We start from the raw sequence: 18,917 nt of genomic DNA on the forward strand, positions 1-18,917 counted from the left end.
TATTAAGACCAGGTGGCTAAAATTTCACTGAAAATAACCGAGCCCAGGAAGGAAGGAAAAATTAAGGAAGACAACATGATTTAAAAAAAAAAAAAATTATCTGAGCCAAAAAAAAAAAAAAGAAAAGAAAAAAGGAACAGAGGTAAAGCATAAAGGATAGAAGTTGTAACTGCATATTTCTTGAGTCCCTACCAGTGCAAATAAACTGACCTGTCACCTACATCAGGTGCTTAAAGTGGGGCCTCCAGACCAGCAGCATCTGTAGTACTTGATAACTTACTAGAAATGCAATTTATCAGCTCACTTCAGATGTACTGAATCAGAAACTGGAAATGGGTCTGAGCCATCTGGGTTTTCATAAGCCCTCCAGGTAATTCCGATGCATGCTAAAGTTGGACCTAGGTTGTAGGTAACAATCTGTTAAGGATGCTGAATTGATGAAGACACCAGCACCTTCTTCAGATGACCCTGACCATAAGGGATGGAGCTGTGATGTTGCCAGTTTTGTCTGGTTGACAATCTTTGTCTGCCAATGGGAGTCTTGTTTCCAGGATTGCTCCTTTGGATTCTAAATTCTCAGTGGCCAGGTTTTAGCAATAGCCATCATGTCCCCCCACTGATTCTGAATTTTCTTCATTACATGAGGGTGACTGGGGTCTCTCTAGGTCAGTAGGTATTGAATCACAGAGTGAATATATATGGACCAGGAAACTGAATTTAGAAGACCACTGGAGTAATGATCTTGCTCAACTCCAAAGGACCCTAGTACTGGCTCTCTGTCTTCTGGCAGGGGGGTGGGGATTGATAACGTGCTGGTTAGTTCTGCCACTCGGATATCTTCCTAAGGGCCTGTGCTGACCTCCATACTCAATACGCTATGTCTTTCTCTATCAGAAATATTCTGGAGATTTGTTGACTTCCCAGTTTTTCTAAATTCTGGGGGACTGCTGACATGTTGGTGATGCAGAGAAGCAACCATCTTTTAAGTTATTCTAGGCATTGCACTTCACGGAAGAGGACATGGGGGCCCTCTCTAGAAGGGGAATGAAGAATTGTGTTAGGAAGAAGAGGGATACATAGTTGGTAGATAAGACTTTGAATCCGCAAAACATCTACAACAGAGGCCAAAACAAGTCCCATCTCTCACCTCTCAGACCTAATGACCCATTATTTTATGAAATCATAATGGTACAAAACTTAAAGAAAGCCTGAGTAACTTCTCAGTATTGTCAACAAACTGCAGAAGTTGTGGTATAAGCAAAAGGTTGTAAGCAAAGAGGAAGATGTCATTGCACAAGAGTGAAAGAAGTTCATAGTTCAGTTTCTGTTCCCACCACTTAACTGAAACTACACTAGGAGGTAGATAACCTCATTGTCCAATCCAGGACAGAAGTCTGTGGCAATGAAAAAAAATGATAGGCTTTGACTTCCAGTCGTCATGACACAGAAACCATGTTTTACAGCACCATTTCAAACACATAGCAGTGATTAGTAACAATAAAAATATTAAAGGGAAGAAAGCATAGGGTTGTTTACTCGCTAGATGGACATTTCTAAGAGCTTGAAATAGAACAGAAACATATTATGGAAAGCAGAGGATAAATAACTGTAATAGTACTAGTGAGCTCCAGGAATAGAACAACAGTGTTGTGTTGAAACTTAAGAGACACCATGAATCCCTCACCTGGTGGGGGACTGGTGCCAGATATACTGTGCAAAGCCAGCAGCTTGTGTGGGTCCTGCCACCAGTGCAAAGGGGCTGGATTGCTTCCTGGGACTGCCACTTATACAAAGCTGCCTGGGGCCATGTGCAGGAGCAGAGGCAGGCACAGAAAAAGACAAGGACCTGGATGGAGCCATCTGCTGACTCAGAGACTATCAGTATTATCCTAATACTACATATTAGCGCCACCAGGGTAAAACCTTGAGTGGGCAGGGGAGTCATTCTCAGAACTACTGGACAGGAAGAGGAGATCCAGAGACAAAAACAAAAATATCCACTGACCAAACTAAGTATACGGTCTAAAATTGCAATGCACATATGAAAAGTTTACATTAAGAAAGATGACTAACAAACACTGTCACCAAAAGAACTCACACTCCTGCAATGACAGAAACCAAATTACTTTAAATTAAGTATATTTAAAATCCTCAGCTACAGAAAGTAGCAAAAATCATTTATAAAAAAGAAGAAAAAGATTTGAAGTAAAAGCAGGCAGATATGATTCAAGAATAGCCAAATATAAAAACAGAACAATTCAAAATCATTTAAAATTAAATATGAAATAGAATAAAAACAAACTTAACGCACAGGATAAAGTTTAGTCTTGACCTAGTCTAAAAAGGAATTAGTGAGTCAGAAAGTAATACCTAGAGCATTAAAAAAAAATGATTAAAAATATGAAACAAGTTAAACAACATAGAGAAGTCCTGGAAGCAAAGAACAGAGAATAGTGGAGAAGAATTTTTTATAGAAACTATAAGAAGAATCAGAAAAATAAATATATGAACCCTCAGACTAAATGTGCACGCTAGCTTCAGAAGAGAATTAAATAAATACCTCAGCTAGATGCATTATACTAAATAGTAAGAAGAATGAAGACACAAATATTAGAGAGCAAAGACAGATTCCTTACCGAAAAAAAAAAAACCCTATCATTTTATCAAGAATGGAGGCAAAAATGAAGACATGTTCGGGTGTAAATATCTCCAAAGATTTTTTTTTAAGTCACTAAAGTGTACTTTTTAGCAAAATAAAAGAATTCAGAGAAAAGAAGCAAGACATAAGAAAAATATGTAAAAAAAAAAAACAACCAGTAAATGTGTTGGACACCATAATTAATTATTAAACTTATCTGTGTGTGTGTGTCTGTGTGAAACAAGTTGGAACTACATTTTGAAAAACCACCAATGAATCCTATATTCTGCCTGGGTATCTGCAGAATTCCTCCTATCTTGCTCATTTTGTTTTTTTTCTCACTTAGTTAAGAGTCTATTTTGGATCCTCCATGATTTTTTTCCCCAACTTTCTTTGCTTTTGCTTTTAGCTTTTCCCAACATTTTCTTGCTCAAAAGTTCAGTTCGTCAGCTCACAGCTCGGACTCAGAAGGCGAGAAGGTTCCATCGCCTGGCAGCTTCAACTCGAGTTACCGTGAGGACTTGTTTTCCATTGTGTACTCCCCTCTCCGTGCCATATCCATCCTGGCCATTGTGCCAGGCGAAATACCAAGGCTCGCTGAGGTGGAAGATGCTTCATCCGGAGGCAATCAGCTCTGCCCAGAGAGGGGAGAAAGAAAAACATGTGTGGTTTTTGCTGCCTTCACCTTGGCAGAGAAAAATGGATGTAAAACTGGGGCTGGGGTACAGCCTTCAGAGTTCTGGAAGATCAGCAAAGCCTGCTGGAGCCAAGAAAGAACACATGCTGGTTGTGTGTGGTAGTGACACCTCAAGAAAAATCACTTTGAGTCGTGCGCCTGATCATTTAACTGCTGTGGGCACGGGCCCAGCTTTCTCCCCAAGTCAAATGTAAATGGTTTAAGGAAGCTGGTCTTTCTTCCCCCTCCACTTTCACCATACTGAATGTCTGACAGCCATTTTACTGTGTTTACAAATTATGAAAATTCTGGGCGGCTAATTATGAAAATATTGAGAAGTCGTAGGAGAACTAACTCTTGGAGCAGGCTAAGGCAGGGAACAGACTGCAAAGTCCTTGAAAAACGAGCTGCTTGCTCTCCACTTCTGCCAGTAAATTCTGGGATTCCAACATAGTGCTATGCTAATCTGCAACCCGAAAGAAAGAAATCAATAAAAATCTAGGGGAAGAGTAGGAGAAGCAGCAGACCATCGATACTTAGTAGATGAGAAAGAGCAGATCAGTTTCTAAAATTCACACATTTTTCTACCCATGGGTTAGAAGCCCCAAAATCCGGGAAAAATAGGAACAACAAGTTTTATAACCTAAATGAGAGGTGATAAATTTTAAGTTCTCCGTAAAAAGGGACAGCCTTTCTTCAAGTCTGACCTTGCTGTTTTCATACCATCTGGAAAGAAAATCTAGTTGTCTTCCCCCATTTGTTTTATGTTGAATAAAATGAATGCATGTGCAGTAATAACAGAAAGAATATAAGTACATTCTAGACTGATTCTGAAAATGGTTAGATTTCATGATATATCATAATAACTTAATAAATGCTTTTTTCTACAATGTCTTTCTTTCTTACAGTAGGGTTCTTTAGCTAATTTTTTATGTTAACCAAATCTATACAAAATAGAATTATTGTCACTCTCCCTGTTTAGAAAAGATGAGTCGTGGCAATCAAATAAAAATTGTGCGTGATATAGATGGTAAAATAATTTTAGAACACAGCTATTTTGTTGTCCAGTCCTACAGTCTTTCCATCAGAAAATGAAACCTTCTGTGTTTAGATAATATTACATGAAGTTCACTCTATATCCCACACTACAGCTTCACAGATTGTTATACTCTAAGACCATCACTAATACCTTAAAATGCATTAAGATCCTAAGCGAATATTGTATAGTACTATTATAAGCAGTCCCTGAGTAATATTATATAGAGGTTATTGTTACACTGTGGGACTAACATAAATATGCATCTTACATTTAGAATCTTGTGAAAGTTATTAAGATTTTCCACACTAAACCCTTCCATTTTCTCATCCTTCTTGACCTGGCAGATTGATAAATCATAAATAAAATAATAAATGTTTTATGAATTGATAAAATGTAAAGTATGATCACATTTTCAATTTCCCATGTTGTTTGTTTCCATGAGAAACAGGCTAAGCTGAGCTCCTCTTTCAATATCACAAGCCAAGAAATTGACAAAGTTGTCACTGATTTTTCCGTTGGTATAAAGCTTTATAAAAAGCCATTATTTATGTAAAATACTAGTTATGATTCCTTGATGCAGACATTCCTCACTATTTTTCCTCCAACTGGGATATTATCCACTGATTGTTGCTTCTGTTACTAATGAGTGACCTGATTTTGATACATGGAGACAATATTCAAGCATTAGAACATAATAACCATCTTCCTCCTTTGGGCTAGACATGCCTAAGTCAAGCAAAGTTTGTCTGAATTTAATTCCAAAGGAGTACAAGATGAAAACAGTCTGGTCTAGTTTGTCTTTTTTCTAGCCCCAAAAGGAAGAGCTGGTTCTTCATGAAAACTGGGAAGCACCTGATGTGCTGAGAAAGGGTTTTGCTTTTTCCTTTCTCTCTGTCTTTCTCTGTCAGCATTTAATGGACTGAGGCAGCTAGCGGCCTCTTTTCCAACTGCCGTAATTCAGTTAGTCTACATTCTTTCTGCTAACATATAATTTAAAAATCAACAGTGCACATCTACTCACATAGAAATTTCTTGAGAATGTGGGCATTGACCAAGAACACCTTGTATCCCATCATTTGCTCTCCAGCAGCGCTGGAAAGGTACATGCTACCAAAAACACTCTCTGCAGTCTGAGCTTTACGAGGAAGAAAGGTTGCTGCCTAAAGACATGGAAATCATCTGGAAAACAACCTACTCATCAATACTATGGAGATACGGCAAGCCTTGAGTCTTCCAAACAGGGTTTCTTTTTTGGCTTTTACCATCAGATCCTGATGGTTTGGAATTAGGTTGATATTGCCTTTCAACACATCACATTTTATTTGCAATGGCTCAGAGCAAAATATAGAAATTTCCATCATTATTTGAAAATGAATGCCTCACTAGACAAAGTTCCATGAGTATATAAGTTGTTATTATGTTTACTGATGCACAACTTGTTGCATAGGATTCAGGAAACTTTCTGTATGAGGAGATTTAACAAATAGTTTGGGCTTTACAGACCATATTATACTGTGTACAGACCATGTGGGATTATTGCAGCTACTCAACTACAAAAATAGCCAGAGATAATGTGTAAATGAATGAGCACGGTTGTATTCCGATAAAATTTCATCTGTGAAAACAAGCAGCAAGCTGAATTTAGCACATGGGCTGTAGTTTGCTAACCTGAGGCCTGGAAAATTGTCTGGCATCTAGTAAGCTCTTAATAAAGCTTTGTTGAAAAGATAAAATTGGCCAGGTGTGGTGACTCACACCTGTAATCTCAGCACTTTGGGAGGCTGAGGCAGGAGGATCACTTGAGGCCAGGAGTTCAAGACCAGCCTGAACACCATAGTGAGACCCTTGTCTCTACAAAAAAAATACAAAAATTAGCTGGGCATAGTGGTACACACCTACAGTCCCAGCTACTCAGGAGGCTGAGACAGGAGGATGCCTTGAGCCCAGGAGTTTGAGGTTGCAGTGAGCTACAATGATGCCACTGCATTCTAGCAGGGCAACAAAGCTAGAGAAGGAAGGAAGGAAGGAAGGAAGGAAGGATGGAAGGAAGGGAGGGAGGGAGGGAGAGAGGGAAAAGAAAAGAAATCAAATTGATGTCACTTGGTTTTAGAATAGCTTGGCATGTTATTTTTATTCTTCCCAGGCTCTGCTGGAGCAGGTCAGTAACAAGCTACTCTGCAGACGACGTAAATAAAATAATTGTTAAAGTCATCTGTATTCACTAACTGTAAGTCTTAACACAATAGCATCTTAAAAAGATGAGACAGATTCTGGATTAGGGCATACGGAGCATCATATAATCATAAACTGGAAAACCAGTGAAAAGAACTCGAAATGGGCACTGATTTTTCTCAAATACTTCTCTCCACAGACACCTCCACCTTTTCTTTCTCTCTCCTTGTTCTCTGTTGCTCTTATTTTCCTCTGTCATCTATTTTATCTGCCCTATTATATCCTTCTCTTCCAGATATCAGCTGCTAGATATCTCCAATTCTTCTTCCCCTTACAACACTGAAAACACAGCAACTATCCCTCAGCTCCCCCTTTATGCCTCCCCCAAATGTCTCTCCCATTTTCCCTCTTTCTCCTGTTTTAAAACAAGTGTGTACCCCACTCCTCTAAAAGTTAAATTTTTCCCACCCTCTAGAGCACACTCCAACTTAGACTATGACAAATCTATCATACTTTCTGTCTTTTTATACATTCAGTGTTCCCACCTCTCTGGCTTCCTTCCGTTAACCCATAATATATAAAGATTCTTCTATATTTAAGAAAATCAAAACAGTTGTTAAGTCTGCATCTTCTGTTTCCTGTCGTACTCCTTTCCTCCCATCCCTGCCACGTTCCTCTTCTTTCTGTCCAGTGCCTACCTGGCCCATCACCCATCTCACTGTCTTCAGTATTGACTCTAATCTGATGATCCTTACATTTATATCTTACTGTGTTGTTTCTCTACAGTTCGGATCTAAATGTCCAATTCCATGGGGTGTCTCCCAATGTCAAGCCTGCTGACATACTGACCCAATACATCCTAAAATCAACTGCCCACAACTTCCTTGTATCTTCTCTATTGTCAAATCTGCCTCTATCTCCCTCTCCACAACCAAATCAATCAACAAGTCTTCCCAGCATTATCTATTTCTGGAATATACAAATTCCCTTCGCTTTAAGCCCTACCACTGCTGCCCTAAATTGTATGTTCTTTTCTAATCTGGTCTTTTTCAAGATATTTCTCACTACTCTCCTAATTTCATAGTCTTGATTGTCCAGGGCATCATCATACTGTTTCCAGGGTCATCTAACTGATGTAAGGTTCATACCATATTATTCCTCTTTCTAGAAATTAGTAATAACTTTCCATCCTTTATAGTATGAGCTAAAATCTTATTCATCATAATTCATGATTATCTCTAGTGTACAACCTAATTATTCATTTCTCTTTCACCCACTATTCCAATCACACTGATCTTATCTCCAAATCTAACACTATATAATCAATTTTACCAATTTTAAAATATGCCTTATATTGAATAGTAATAATTTTTGAGAAAAATATAAAATGCAATCTTATACCTCAAAATTCACTATTTCCCTTTTTTGTACATTACCATCCTCTTCTAGTAATACATACACATTTTACCTACCATTTAATATTCTGATTGTTTAATTATCACAAATATTTCATCTTTCTAAATAGTCAGATAATTATTTTATTCACTTAATGCAGCCCAACAATGAGGGAAGTGAGCCAATCAACATGGTGACATTGTGCATGATCTTTTCTGCTTTGCCTTGACACATAGCAATGAGTCATTTCCATCATCATCTGACCTAGAATTTTTAAAAATATTATCCTGTTTAGGGGCCTATGCTTTCCTTTCAGTTGATCTGTTATGAAAATATTATAATGTCTTGTATGTGTAAACAAAATAATTTTAAGATTTTGTTAAAACTATTTCTTCAAGACAAATTTCCAGCAGCAGGGTTATGTTGTCAAAGAACATGAATATCTTTGATACATTATAAATGTTCACACCTCACTTACATTCACTGCCCTGCTCCCCTAGCTCTGAATGCTACCCCCACCAAACACCAAACACATTCAAACATTCTCTCTCTCTGTCTCCTAACTATTAAAATCTTCTTCATGGCCCTTGCTCTTATACTTCTTTCTACACAAGGCTTACGATGGATTCCTAATCACAATCAATTATGCTCTACCTGAAGCAAATTATTAAGTCTCTGGAGGTTCCTTTCGACTGTAAAATGAGGATAAAAATAATAACTATATTGTAGAGCAGTTAAATTAGATATAGATCACTTGAGAAGGTGCCTTGAAAATAGTAAATGTGCATTAGACCCTAGCTATCTTCATAAGTATGCCAGTCTTTCCAAGTGTAGTGAGTTCCTTCGAACCTCTCAGTACCAAAGCTCATGCCTGTGTCCCTCTCACCCAATCTTACACAATGTCTTCCACATAGTAAGTGACATAGAGACTGCTGTGCTCATGAGATCCAGGTTCACTTCTTCTTCTTCGGCATACTGCTAGGCAGTGGTTTGCTAAATCAGCACCCTACTGGTTTCTGAGAGATGATCATGCAATTTTTTCCTGATTCCATCCACATTTAGTAGAATCCTATTGGTAGATGACACTTGGCCATGATGGGAGTTATTTATATCATGAAAAATGGAAAATGCTAGGAACCATGAATTTTTTTTCCATAGAAACCCAATTGTTAAACCTTTACCAGCATTTTTGTGCCTCTAGAATACCTTCCAGCCCTTCTCTTACATCCAACTTGTTCCATATGAACACTGTTCAGTAATGGGATGTGAGTAGAAGTGGCATGTGTCACCTTCAGGAAACAGCAATTAGGAACAAATATGCCTTTGCCATATTCCGTCTCCCTTTTTTCTTCTCAACAGCTGCAGAGAATCCAGTTGCATTCTAAAAATATTGGAACTACTAAGTAAAGGATCCTGGGCCCCTGAGTTACTTTACGGAACAGAGAATTTCTTCAGACCTTCACAGGGTTGTGATGTGATTGAGAAAGAAGCCTTTATTGTGTTATACTACTGAGATATTGAGGTAGTTATTATACCAATTAATCTACCATAATACTATAAGTAGGACATAACATTGATGTAACCAAGTAGTCATTAAGTCAAATAAGCACTAGTTAGCTCTCAATAACCAGTCTAAGATACTTTGGCTAAGCAGCCAAATTTTCCCTAATTGGTTAGCATAGGAAAACCATAGGCCAATATATCTAGACGCACGCTTTCTCTAGCATTGTGCAACAAGCTATCTCCAGTGTCACTTAGCAGGTTTGAATCTATAAGCAACAACAAATGAAGCTGCACATAATTAATTCTATAATTTCAAGTTATTAAGTGTAATTCCACTAAAATTGCATTTTGATATTTGGGTATTATAAGAGATTAAAAAATAAAGAAATTTGGTTTGAATAGAGCCTCATTTTTTGAGTAACATTCAATATTATTGCAAAGTATGGGCTCTAAGCCTATTTTTAGCACAAAAATATTTATTTTATATCTTTGAATTTATTAAGGAAAAAAGTAATAAATGTGAACAGAAGATTTTATATCTGGTGGAAATCCTCAAAATAACAAAAAAGGATGAATTAATAGTGTCTCAATGGAAGTAAGCTTTCTCTCTTGGCACCTATCAGAGCACTTGTTCAAGCCACCATGCATATGACCAGCTCTACCTATCAGGAACTACCATCAACTTCAAAGAAATGGAAAAACTCAAGACAAATTAAATTACCTCCTTCTGGTCTAGAACTTTGGGTGCTCCTATATTGATCTTTTGTTAGTGGATTTTTTAAAAAATATATATAAAGGTAGGAATGCTGAATAACTATATGGGAGACAGATATTTGAAAAGACTTCATTCTAATAAGTTATCGGCTTTAGTGCTTTAAGGCATTGCAGTAAAAAGAAAAATTGGATGAAAGGAGGATAAATACCAGTGGTTATATCCACATGTCCTGTTGGTGATGAGAATAGTTGCAATGAAAGCCAGCCAAGCCTACAGGGAAAATACCAAGTTGATTTGAACACGGCACAAAGCTGAGTTTTGGGAATCAATTCCTAACTCCCTAGTAATTTGAAGATTAGAGGCTATATGTGTGTAGAGAATGAGGTGGTGTCTCTCCTTCCTGAAGCTGCTGACATTCCCTTTGCTAAAACCCATGAGATAGCTGCTCCCTTGGGAAACTTTTGGAAGCACGATGTTACGCTATGAGTAGAAAGAAGACATGAGCTACTACTATTCCCGAGCATGTGGAAGAACTACGTTCTATATAGTGCATGAAACAGCAGTTTGGCCAGCACCAACTAAGGCTAAATTGATCCATATGATTGGAATTTTGCCCAGATCCTTTAACCAAGAGGGAAAAAAAAAGGCATCATTTTGAAATTAGCATTATCAATATGGTAATACATTTTGAATGCTAGTTGGGCCTGACATAGGAAGTGATGTAATAAGGGAGTGCTTACTGCTCCTGCCCCTTGAACAGGAAATATTTTCCTTGAGGAATAGAATACTTGAAAACTGCAGATTGCATTTTAATATTAACCAGATTTCTACATTAAACATGATTTCCGAGAACAATTTGATTTTTCTTTTTTTCTCTTTACCCCCACCGCGCCCCTCAAGCAAGAGATCAGAACTACGTTCAACCACGGGCAGCTCCTGGAATGGACCCAGGGCTGCCTGCAATTTAAATGTCAAACTTGGTGCCGCTGAGCAGCAGAGACTCACTGGGCAACATGTGTCACTCATTGCTGCCCTGCCGATCGTTATTGTTTCTTGATGCCTTCAGATTGCTACAAATTCTCTCCTGGTTTCTTCCATTATCTCCAAGCGTGAAATTTCAAAGCTTGTTTCTTCTTCACCATGTTTGAGATGTGTAAGTGTAATCACTTTCTAGAGCAAGCAAGGAGCAAAAAGAAAATTACCAAAGCTGTTTTATATTTCGAAAGAAACAGAAAGGACGTGTTTTTTGTTTTTTTTTTTTGGAGCTCCTAGTAGAACTAGTTACTGAAACCAACTGCAGAGTCGAAAAACCTTTTAACTGGCTAAACGCATCTATCCCCGGTGGACACGAGAATTCTAAGCTACCAAAAATGGCCTCTGTCAGGGCAGGCCTGACAGCAGTGACAACCCCTGATTGGTTAATGGAAGCACTTCAGGATTTATCAGTTTTGATTGCTTTCGTCTTTTGGCAGCCAGTAAAATAGTGAAATAAAGACGATTTAACCACAGTTGTGCGGGGACAGGGGAGATGGTGGGAGGACTGCTACAAATAATGTGCTGTCATTTTTGATTCGTTGAAAGCAGATGGTTGCGAAACGGGGCCCACGAAGGAGGACGAATTAGGAGACCAACAATATAGAGTCGCAAGGTAACAAACCACAAGCATGGGTATTTGATGCATGCAGTGACATTCATGAGGATTGTAATTGTAGCCTCATAAGATAATTAAGGATAATTCGTAGGCAACAGTTATAAACAGAGGTTTTTTTTATTATTTTGCATATCTAAATAAGAATTGCGACTAAAATGGGTAAAGTAATGGATTAGGAAAACAAAAAGCAACCCTTAAGTCTCTCTGAGAATCTAGGAGTGCCCCCCCCAAAAAAAGGAGTGTCATGAGTGTAGAAACCCCTAAGGCAAACGTGTCAATAGCCACTGGCTCTTAGATGTGCTCTTCAACAAAAGCCACACGTTGTGGGGAAAAGAAATCACGGGCAGTAAGTAGGTGGCATTTGCCTGGAAAATGCCACTACTCTCTGCCTGCAGTGAGAATTCACTTCTCTAGCATAGAGAAATGTTTTGGTGGAGATCTGCAGCCCTCAGACATCACAGACTCCTGAGAGCAAAACGCGCTGTCATTTCATTCTTTACCTCCACGCAGCAGAAATGCCCCCAAGCCATGCAGTCTCCTTTTCTACACTCACCCTAAACCTGGCTGTCTGGAGGAAGGATGAACTCTCACATCTGTAGAAAACCTACGATGTGCTACACTGTTTGTCTTATATACTAATTCCACTACATTTTGCATCTAACCACCTTGTGAAATAAATATTATCTCCATTTTAAAAATGAGAAAACAGCCACCACAAGGTCAGCTATCTCTTCAAAGATCAGAAAGCACAAAACATATGTGAAGTAATAAATCACAGAAGCAGGATTTGAACTCAAGGTTACCTGAATCAAAGATGAGCGCCCTTTTCATTATATCACACCTGCTATCCAGATTAATCTGCTCTCAGTTTGGCCTGATATCAGGTATTATCGGTACCTTGCACTGGGCATCTGGGGTTTAGTTTTCTTAGCCCTGTCTCCCTACACTGACCCAGTGTACAGAATGAGCAGTTTGCCCTGATATTCCTTCCTTGCTCTAATCAGCTGCTCTGCCTGGCAAGCACTCCAGCGTCTGGGCCTGCAGTCAGCATCTTCTGCTCTATCTGACTGAAGACTTGCTTGGTCACAGCACAGCATCAATCTAGGAACTTCATTCTTCCTTCCACACTGGTGGTTTCTGCAAAGCATAGGTAAACCTCCATGATGACTGCTTCTCACCTGACTTTGCCACTGACTGGTTGGTTTATTTCCATGCACTGTCCCCTCTCCCCACAAACATACCCAATGAGGAAGACTTTCCTCTAATTCTAGAAGCAGTTGGTGCCTGTAGATGATGTCCTGTCAGAGCTTCTATCACAACTTCAAACACCTAAAAGTGTTTTTAGCGCTTTAACTTGCAACTATCTAAACACCTGAAGCAAAAAAACTGATAGAGCAAAAGGGAATAAAAGAAGACAGATGGACAGTTGTAAAGATTTCAATGCTCCCATCTCAATATTGCTAAAATAAATAGAAATTCAGTTGGTTAACAACACTACTAACAAACTTAATTTATGTACCCCAAATTCACAAAAAATATACCCCAAATCAACTCTTTACAAGTCCACATGGACCATTCATCAAAATAAACCATATGTCTCTAAAATAAATATCAATAGATTAACAAATATTAAAATCAGAGTACATTCTCTAACTACAATGGGATGAAATGAGGAAATAATAATAGAAATAATTCTGTATAATACCCAAATATTTAGGAATTAAAGAATATACTTTTTATTTCATAATATTACAGGGGTACAAACTTTTTGGTTACATAAATTAATTTTGTACAGTTTGAGTCAAAGTTACAAGTGTGCCCATCACCCAGATAGTGTGCATTGTGCCCATTCGGTGTGAATTTACCCATCCCCTCCTGCTTGATTTCCATTGAGTTTTACTTCCATATGTGCACATAAGTGTTGATCGATTAGTTCCAATTTAATAGTGAGTACGTGTGCTGTTTGTTTTTCTATTCTTGTGACATTTCACTTAGAAGAATGATATCCAGTTCCATCCTGGTTGTTACAAAAGGTATTAAGTCACCATTTTTTATAGCTGAGTAGTACTCCATAGTATACATATACCACATTTTATTAATCCACTCATATATTGATGGGCACTTGGGTTCATTCCACATCTTTGTGATTGTGAATTGTGCTTCAGTAAACATTTGGGTGCAAGTGTCTTTTTAATAGCCACATGTAGACTACTGAAACAGGATCCACACCTCTCACCACTCGTAAGTGGTGGTGATGGATAACAGACTTTACCCTAAGGCATGAAACTATAAGAATTCTAGAAGAAAATGTTGGAAAATATCTTATAGATATTGGCCTAGGGAAAGAATTTATGAAGACGACCCCCAAAACAATCACAGCAACAATAAAAAGAGTCTCACACTCTACCAACTGAGCTAGCTGGACAACCAAAAAAAATAAATAAATTAGACCTCATCAAATTAAAAAGCTTCTGCATAGCCAAGAAAACAATCAGTACAGCAAATATACAACCTACAGAATGAGAGAAAGTATTTGCTTGCTACACATCCAGTAAATGGCTCATAGGTAGAATCTACAAAGAACTCAAGCAAATCAGCAAGAAAAAGTCAAACAACCCCATTAGAAAGTGAGCAAAAGACATGAACAGAAACTTTTCCAAAGAAGATAGACTAATGGCCAATAAACATAGGAATTAAACAATATACTTCTAAATAATTCCTGAAGAAAAAATCACAGGTAATAACAAATATTTCCATTTAAATGAACATGAAAACACAACAGCAAAATCTGTAAGATACAGGTAAAGGAGTGTTTAGAGTGAAATATGTAGGTTTGAGTGGTTATATGATGAAATAAGAAAGGTTCAAAATCAATAATACAGGTCTCACCTTAAGAATCTAAAGAAAAAGATGATTATGACAATTAAGTAGAAGATGCAGAAATCACAATCAGAAAGAAAAATCAACACAAGCACAGCAAGTTATTTTGGGAAAAAAATGAACAAAATTGATAAACTTCTACCTTAAGTAAACACTAAAAATTACCAAAGTTAAGAATAAAGGAGGGCACATCACTACATATCCTTCAGAAATTAGAAAATAATAAAGGAATATTATGCTAACAAATTTGAAAACTTAGACGTAATAGAAAAATACTTTGAAAATCAAATTTGCCAAAACTGACACAAGAAGAAATAAATAATCTTACAGTCTTCTATGTATTAAAGGAACTGAATTTATAATTAAGTATCTTCCTGAAAAGGAAATTTCAGTCCCATACAGCTTTACTGGTGAATTCTATCAAAGATTTTAAAAAGAAGTAAAAGTAATCTCATGCAAAATCTTTCAGAATAAAAATAAGCAAATAGCATTTTTCAACACATTATATGAGGCAGATATTGCATTGATAGCAAAGCCATATGGGACATGGCAGGAGACTGTAGATCAATATTACTCACGAACAGGGAGGAAAAGTTCCAAGCAAAATTTTAGCGAATTGAATTCAGAAATGTGTAAACTTGATATGTCACCATTAAGTGGGGTTATCCCAACAATGTAAAGTTGGTTTAATTTTTAAAAACCAGTTGACGTAATTTACCATGTTTACAAAATAAGAGGAAAAAAAACATATAATTGTCTCAACTGATACAGAAAATAAATTTGACAAAATTACAAGCCCATTTGTGATAAACACTCTCAGTAAACTAAAAATAAACAAGAACTTCCCCAATTTTGTGATGGTACCTACAAAAATCTTTAGCTAATATCAAACATAATGGTAAAAGACTGAATGTTCTCTACCTACATTCAGAAACAATACAAAAGTGACAGTTCTAACCACCTCTATTTAAATTCCCAGCCAATGCAATAAGACAAGGGAAAAACAAAGTACACAGATTGGAAAGGAAGAAATAAAACACTCTGCACTGATGACACGATCATAAACGTAGAACTTCCAATGAAAATCTACAATAAAGCTATAAGAACCTAATAAATGACTTTATGAGAGTCATAAGATTAATATGAGGGACTGCTACATACTTTCAAAGAACCATTGGAAAATAAACTTTTAAAAAACTGGATTAATATTGCATGAAGCTGTTTTTTTACATATATTGAATGATGGACTATGAGATATGGAAAAATTCATTTGGGGGAGATGAAGAGATCTAGATAAATAAATATTAGGAGAGACATCTTCTCTTAATGGAAATTGAGCCTGCTCCGCAAGGTGCATCACTTAAAACCCAACAATACAGAAATTACTCTTATAGTGAAGTTGAAACTAAGATATAATGACAAGCCCAGGTTACTGCCAATTATGAAAGGTAATATCAATTTCAAGTTGCAGAAACTGAATTCCAGCATGTGAGACATTAACTGCCAATCACGAGAGAGACGCCATGTATCTTAAGATGCTCTGGACAAAAGAACAATATTCTGAGCATTGAATCAGTTATGCTAAGGGATCTAGCATCACTTCAGCACCTGTAATTTGTCATTATTATTAAGCCATGAAATGAAAAGGTGAGCCAAACGGTATGTGCTTTCCAGTGGTAAGTTTATGTTGGAATGAGATACTGGGCCACCAGAGCCGCTAAAATATTTTTTAATGAATTCATAAAGAAAATCCAGACACTTAAAAGTAACAAGGCCTACAACAGTCCATTTCAACAGGTTTGCTAAAGAGGAATCAATGTTTTTCCTCGAGACTTATTTCCTCTGATACTTTCTTGCAAACATGGACATTGGAAAGTGAAGAGATCATTAGTCTCATCTTAAACACTAATGAGTCAAAGGCCAGATGTTTTAAATTTAAGGCCTAGATTTGTGATAGAGCTGCTTCTCCAGCAGGCAACTTTACCTCATATGTTTCAGGGTATGCAGTAGCAGGAATTATTTTTCATATGCTCCCTAAGTAAGTAGAATAACAAATATGTACAAAAACTTTGTCACAGAGTTAAAAATTATCACTCTGAATAAATCATTACAAATCATATAAAATTATTATAACTCCAAATATTTATTTTTTATTAAACTTTATGTAACCATGGCTAGTGATTCTTCTCAAAAATGCTAGATAACACAGCTACTAATAATATTGACAGGCCACATTTTACTAAGTGTTCACTATCCACAACATAATATGCTACAATGCATTCTATTGTCATATCAACCCCACGAAGAATGTATTATTATTTCCCCCATTTTGGAGGTTAGATGATCAAGGTATAGAGAGTTTAAATTGTTGCCAAGGTCATTAGGTAGCAAATGGTGTGGTTTCCTTTCATAAACAAGTTTTCCAAGGTTGAGATTTACAAACATTGTGTCATACTCTGAAGACTGAGCTGTTCAACACTAGGATATTCTGTATCACAGAAAAAAATAAAGTAAAATTATCTAGAAACACTAAACATCCTGTAGCTTCTCTCCTACCCCTAAAGCCTTTGTGCACAAAGTATAATAAGTTACTGTGTCAATTTAGAAGCGTTTTCCCTGCAAAAAGTTGTCAAGATGCTTGAAGAAGTTGGTAGTTGGTTGGCAAGAGGTGGATGAGGCAAAACTTTGTAGCCCAATTTGCTCCTTCCCATCCCTGCTCCTTCTCCTATAATCTTCAAATCTGGTTTGAGCAGTGGTATCCAACAGAACTTTCTGTGATAGTGAAAATATTCTATATCTGTACTATACAATACGGTAGTCACTAGCACCTGCAGCTATTGAGTACTTGCAATGTGGCTAGTTAATAAATAAACTATATTTAACTCAAGCTAGTTTAAATTTAAATAGCCACATGTGGCTAGTGGTTACTATATTGGATAGTACAGTTTTGGAGAATCATTATTTATTTAACATCCCAACCTAGGAACTTCAGATAAACCTGTCAGAACTATTTTTCATTAGTTCATTTATTGAATAAATACTGATTAAATACCTATACTCAAAAACAAGGTCTTCCACTGGTAAAATGTTTGTTCCATTGGTTCCGTTAATCACCAAATCCTATAGTCTTAATTGGAACTTTATTTAGCTTTACCCACCTCACCTCTGCTACTTTCAATAAAGTCTCAAGACCACTAAAATTTATAACCCAAACATTTCGTTTTTATTGTTGTTTGTTTTTGGTAGTGTGGAAAGGAAATAGAAGTTTCTTTTCAACCAGTTATTTTGGTGTCATGTTAGACACCCTAAAACTAAAATATTAAGATTACTGGTTTCTCAACTAGAAGGCATGAAATGGTCAAGGAACCATTTTACATGATGGTACATGCTTTTTCCATTGCCAAAGATCTACTAACAATAAGTGTTGGTTGACATGCACAGCAAAGCTTGATTCAGCCATCTTATTGTTCATGCTGATAAATGTCTGTATATTGTTTTATGTATGCTTATTTTTATGTATCACCGTAATCTCTAATGGCCCAAGTATTTTTACTTAAGCATAAAAACATCCTCTTACAAAGAGAAAAACAAATTTTATTTCCTGTCCCTCCCCTCCCCCAACAAATTTATTTTAAGTGCCCCAAATGTTCAAATACTCAGTAAAATTGTCCATTACATCTGAAGCTCTGAGCAACAACATGTGTGATGTATGCATTTTTTCCCTATGCAAGAGATATAACATAGCTTCTGAATTGTTTTCAACAGAAATATTCTTTGGATTATTTGATAATAAAGCCTTGGTAATCATACTAAAACCTTTTTAATTAGAAAAGCATGGTTTCAAGTCATGGAGGGAAAAAAAATGAAACTTGTCAAAGATTTTATCTTGTGATCACAAATCCATCCAGAACTGTAAATTTGTCAGAGAAACCCACTGAATGATCCTGAGGGAAACCAAGTACATTTATGAAGGAAACGCCAATCCCATACAAGTGTCAAAAGGATAGGAAATCAATGTCTGCAAAGTCTTTTAGACTGTCAAAAAGACATACTTTTGGCCGCTTTGGCTCTGACTGCTTGGGACACCCAAAGGAATTATTAGAGCCGCAGAACAGCAAGCCTCATTACCATAGATGTAATAAAGCTTATTTTCTGCAGACTTCTTGGTTATCACCATTTAAAAGTGGTGAAATGCTGATATCCCCAATACTCTCATGAAAGATGGCGTAACTAAATCTAATTTTTGAG

Source organism: Lemur catta, chromosome 15, assembly GCF_020740605.2.
Source record: "Lemur catta isolate mLemCat1 chromosome 15, mLemCat1.pri, whole genome shotgun sequence".
Taxonomy (NCBI): Eukaryota; Metazoa; Chordata; class Mammalia; order Primates; family Lemuridae; genus Lemur; species Lemur catta.